General features: G+C 39.0%; 1 long non-coding RNA gene across 1 annotated transcript; it reads right to left on the reverse strand.

The window, feature by feature from the left end:
• Window positions 1-1601: 1601 nt before the first annotated feature.
• On the reverse strand, window positions 1602-5681 carry LOC126394869 (uncharacterized). Its single transcript, XR_007570401.1, has 3 exons — window positions 5535-5681; window positions 5165-5263; window positions 1602-2719 (listed from the first exon to the last, which is right to left on the reverse strand). It is a non-coding gene; the product is annotated as an uncharacterized LOC126394869 (long non-coding RNA).
• Between the last annotated feature and the right edge of the window lie 332 nt (window positions 5682-6013).

Here is a 6013-nt window from a genome sequence, read left to right on the forward strand (position 1 = left end):
GGGTTCCCTGTATGGAGGACAAAAGTTGCCAAAATCAAAAATATATAACTAGCTTGATAAATATATTAATATGCCTTTAAATGTACTAAAATAATCCATCCATCCATTTTCGTAACTGCTTATCCTCTTGAGGGTCGCAGGGGGGCGAGAGCCTATCCCATCTGACATTGGGCGAAAGGCAGGGTACACCCTGGACAGGTCGCCAGACTGTCACAGAGAGAGACAACCATTCACACCTACGGGCAATTTAGAGTCACCGATGAACCTATCTCCAACCTGCCTTTGGGAGGAAGCCAGAGTACCCGGAGAAAACCCACGCAAACTCTGCACAGATGAGCTGATATATTTGTTTTAATTTGCTTCTTATTTAACTGTGCAAATACTTCCCTATTTAGTTTTCCCTGTTATTTATTTATTTACTCTATATGAATTTAAAAAAAATAATAATAATTTCAATTTGATTTTTAAATGTATTAATTCATTTTTAATTTTTTATATTTATTTAATTTTATTTTGGCAGCTTCTGTTCTCCAAATTCAAATTTATGACAGTCCTGGAAAAGTTATGGAAGTAGAAAAAAATGTTTTCCAGGCCTGAAAAAAATGTTTTGGAAAAGTTTTGAATTAACATTGTTTTGGCAATTATTTAAAATATGTTCATAAAAATCCTAAAACATATCAAACATTGCGTGAAATAAGTTCCTTTTATCAGAAATTTAAAATCTAATGCTGCGCTCTGTGACTGTTGAAACATTACTACTATCACATGATTAGCATATGCAGCTAGTTGGCAGTGGAAATTTCTAACAAGTGCGTAAAGTTAGTGCTAGGAGGGTTTTTTTTGCAGATTCCTGGCAAGTGAGTGTAAAATAATGTATGGCTTTTTATCATCAAATAACAACAAATTAGAGAGGCAGACCTGCACTATGCTGGATGCAGGCTCTGCACCACATCATTTAACACTGCCAACATAAGGGAAGTGGCTCTGCTCAGCCATGATAAAAGGGAAAAAGCATAAATAAACTTAAATACCACTCAACGGACAACAAGCACCATCACATTTTTCACACCAGCTGTAGCCAGGCCAGATAACATTACTGCTTTGTGTACTGTAAGTGTAGACACAAAGGCATTTAATCACCCATTCTATGATAGATATTTACAACAATGCCTGTCTTAGCACACTGAAGGAAGAGCCCCTTTATTGCACCCTATGCCATGTAAGCCTTACTGTTTTAAACTACTTAAAGTCATAGAAGTGAGCTAAAATATAAGGGAAAGCTATGGAAACTCATTGGTAAAAACGTGTGGGAACCCTGTTGTTTATTATGCATTCCTGTACAGATTAATGTACAGCCCACAAGCGTATTACTTTACATGTAAAGGACAGGTTTGTTTGCACACTTGCACTAAGTAATGAGAGGAATTTGGCTCGCTGTGAGAAGCTTTGAGTAATTATAATCTCGAGTGTGGCCTCTGTAATTTGCGAAAAGTCTGTCTAATCTTCTTAGGCTTGCATCCAAAGATCTGTTTGACATATTTTGATTTTCCCTGAGCCATATGTATGCTATGTATTTTAAGAAGTTTCTACTCAGTGTGACATTTTAAGTTAAAATCTTTTATTGTAGATTGAAGAGAGAGCAGATAGAAATCTTGAAGAAAAAAGCAGGTTCACATTGACACATAACCAAATACACACTCGCTATGTTACAGATATTTAAGGCACTTTTTTATATATATATATATATAAAATCTGTTGGAAAGCAGCAATAAAACCAGAAATTTGCTCCCAGGATGGAAATCTCACCATCAAAAGCTTCAAAGATGAGAATAATTTTAAGTCTGTTTTACACAAGGCAGATTTTTTAAAATTACACTGAACTGATCTTTAATAGCAGTGGTGTTATAACACAGACCAAAATACGTGCAGTGCAGAGTAACAGATGAGTTTCATGACATTATGAAGGAAGGGGAGGGAGATTGCTGCCATACAACAGTTTAGAGAAACATTTCCCCTATTAGGTCTGTTAAAGCACATTACTCACACCCTTAATTTGACAAAGACAACAGGTAAAAAGGGGAAATATTTAAGTTAAATTCACGTTGCATTGTCTCCGACTGATGTACATAAACAGATTTAAATTGTTCCTAGTTGTGATAGAGCTCCAAGATGCAAGAGATAATGTGTTTATGATTCCTTTTGGGCGAGTTTGTAGTTCAGTAATTTACACGGAGCATTAAAATTTGACACACACAGACCAGATCAATCTTTTAATCTGCACCGGCACTTTAATGCCCAGTGTAAATGGGTTGAACACAATCTGTATGTTTGGAATGTGTTTCTTAGAGCTGGTCCGTTTTCCACTGCAACATATACTCTGCCCCTCAGTCCACAGTGTGCAACATCCAAGACAAATCCCCCACATAAGGAAATGCACTTGGCAAAAACTATAAAACGCATCAATTCAATGCTCTGAAATTCTCCCTGACGTGACGCAGAGGGCCAAGAACTGAGGTGTTTGCACAAAATAACGGAACTAAAATGGAGTTACAGTTGGAAACAGAGCAGCAAATCCATTTTAGGTCTGTAATAAAACTCTCTGAGCTCCAAGGCCCCACAAACCAAATGGAAGACGGTGATGATGTCTCAACAGCGCCAGATCAGTCTGAGTCCTCGTCATCCAAATACTCTTCAGCGTTGCTGAGTGTGCGGGTGATGTCTGAAACAAGAGAAATTGACACTTAATAAAAGGAATACTGCAACACTTCCCTGATTATATTCATAGTCAAAACATAAAATATTAGTGGCCAAATTTCTGTTGCATCCTTTAAAAATTAAAGTTCCTAAGCATGTGAAGTTTTACTTGTTTTGTTTACGATGAATACCCCGTAGGAGAGTCTCCTGGAGTTTAATAACCTTCCCATCTATTACTCATCATACCCCTTTAACAACAATAACCTGCGTTGAACCCTTTTGCCAAAATGGAGCTCACCCCCCAGAAATATCACCCTGATTACATGCAATACCTCATTTCTTAATGTTAACACAATGAATAGGACATGCATAAAGCAGTGAGTCACATAAATAAATAGGCAGCTATTGTCTATAGTAAATCAAAATGTGTCACTCAATACTTGTTTATTTTCGTAGATTTATAAATTTTTACACAGGATTATATGTTATAGCTTGTCTTGTAGTATTCACCGGGCAGACATTTAATAATCGTTATTTAATAGCACATTAAACTATCATTTCTCAGGCACAAAGATTACATTAAATAAACTACTATTTAAGTTAAAAAACAAACAAAATTGGTCTGCAGCTCAGTGCAGAGGTTTACGCCTGTTTCCACACAATTTTGTGTGTACCCGTAATTTGGTATAGTATAAAGAATTCGCCCTCTCGTGTTCTACGCACAGAAATGCATCTATTAACGGGTGGATAGAAAAGCCACCAGCAAAACGGGAGCTAATGTAGTCTGTTTTTCGCCGTCCTACCTTGTGGAATATGAGCATGAAACATTATCGAGACAAAACTAGGACCAATAGTGCAAAGTGACAAATAGGTGAGGAGGCTGACCTGCCAGATGTGTAGCCAGTTTTGTATGAATCACTATGCTCTCTACATCAGTGATGAGCTTAATACATTTAGTATCATACTTGCATTTGGCCACGTCGTCAAACTAGTTTGCTGTCTCTGACAAGCAGTTGTCTGTTAGTTACTCACTCCACAGCAGGAAACACCACTTCAAAATAAAAGCTCTGTGCTGAAAAGTCACTGTATTTCGAAATAGAGTGTGTTTTTTTTTACAAACTTCACACATTTGTGAGTCACTTGTGGTCCATTAAGAATGTACCCACAACCCACTTTTGGACCGCGACCCACAAGTTTGGAACCACTGGTCTACATAGCCTCTTTTACACTGTCTGTTCAAGGCTGGATTTTGCGCTGTTATTCTGCCTCGCAGTTCTGTATAAAAGGTCCAAACAAATGGGGGGGGGGGGGGGGCAAGGTTGTTCTGCCTTTAAGCCGGCTGCAGAGGTGGTAACAGAGCCAAATTGACATCTGTGTAAAAAGTGTGAGCCGGCAGGACGGGATAAGTGTGACAATGGGGTGATGTGATTTCTGTGCGACCCACCAACAGGAGAATTAAAAAAGCAGCTAGAAGCAGTTAGCAGCTAACTCAATGAAGAAGAACAGCAGCCGAAAATGCCTGTATGTTAGACATACAATAAGGTCTGGGAGCTCTTTATCTTATGAGCAGAGAACGAGATCAGCCACCATATAACAGGGACAATGAATGATTGTTACTGCCATGTTAATGCCATTGTTATTACTAAGAAAGCTCTGCCTGACACATATATCATATGTCACAGTAGATGCCAGCGCTGTTGTGTTACATGTCACGTCTCTTTTGCTCCCAGGATGCTGGCATGCTATTTAAAATCGCACACTGGGATGGCATTATTCCAGCGTTGTTTGATTCTGTATAAAAAAGCAAAGGTGGCGTAATGAAGGGTGTTCATTGTGGCAGTGTTTCAGGATCTCTATGTAAAATGAGCTTATGGTACACAGCTGGGAATGCTACCAATGCGAGCTGAACTAGCTTCTTTTTAATTAAATAATTACACAATGTGACTATCAACATCGTCAAGAAACTGAGTTGAATGAAGCAGTCAGTTAGAAGATTTGTTTTTATGCTTACTTCCCGCAGCCTGTCCCAAAACTGCAGCAAAAGGTCAAATTTGTTGCACATACTCGAGGCAAATTTTGAACCGGGGGAAAAATAAAAACAGAAAGAGTATTGCAAACATTTCAGAGATCATGGAGGTTCCCATAGGAATGAATGGACTTCCAGGTGATGCACACACATACAGTGAGCTGTGTGTATGCATCAAGCTATAAGCTTTCTGGATCCCACAGCCTGTCCATAAAGGTTTCTGTTAAGGCTTCCTGTTTACAGGTTGTCGTAGTGCATGTTAAACCGATTACTGCTCATACCTTAAAGAGTTTCTCAAGGATGTCTAAACTTGTTGCTGGACAATCATTTTTCACTTCAGTAATAAAGCTTCTTGTTCTGTTCCATGTTTGAGTGTGTGACCTGTCCTTGTAATACTGATGTGTGAGTGCTGCGAGGTTGCCCCCTAGTGGCAGCTGTACTTACTGCCTCCTTGCTTCCTTTTGAGAAGTGAAGCACACATTGCGTCAGTGGCCATCTCTTGAGCCAGCTTTTTCTCATTGTTCCTGATGTCTGTCCTTGGATCTGAAACAAACATGCTCACACTAAAAGACTAGAAACTACATACAGAAAGACACAGAAATGACACAATGATAAAACTGTGTGGATGTGACGTGAGGACAGTCAGCTGGTTACTGTTTCCTCAATCTGAACCACAAATTCTCATATTAGGTTTTAATAAAACCTTTATGGAGTTTCCCCTGTTTTCCCTTCTCTGTTTTGAAATAAAGACGCTGACCTACTGGCCAGTTTCTTTTCCATAAAACCAAATAAGAGACGGGGGGTAGACACTCACTTTTGCGGAGCAACATTTCCACAATGTCAGAATACCCCTTCCAGGCAGCAGCGTGCAGAGCAGTGTCCCCGAGTTTATTCTGAAACACAAAAGCATCACCATAACCGACATACACTCTGACAAGCTTTCACTTTGACATCATTACACTAAGATGTGTGACCACACCCCAGAGGTGTGACCCAAACCACAGCTCTAGAAATTACTCAAAGGTCAGTGTGTAGGATTTAGGGGAAGTTAATGGCAGAAATGGAATATAATATAATAAGTAGGATTTCTTTAGTGTATAAAAACCTGAAAATAAGAATCATTGCCTTTTCGTTATCTTAGAAGGAGTTATTTATATCTACATAGGGAGTGGGTCCTCATCTACGGAGATGGCCATGTTGCACTGCCATGTTTCTAAATTAGCCCATAACAGACAACCAAACACTGGCTCTAGATGGGGCCAATCATGTTTTCACGACTGCCAGTAAAGAAAA

This window comes from Epinephelus moara, chromosome 8, assembly GCF_006386435.1.
Source record: "Epinephelus moara isolate mb chromosome 8, YSFRI_EMoa_1.0, whole genome shotgun sequence".
NCBI lineage: Eukaryota > Metazoa > Chordata > Actinopteri > Perciformes > Serranidae > Epinephelus > Epinephelus moara.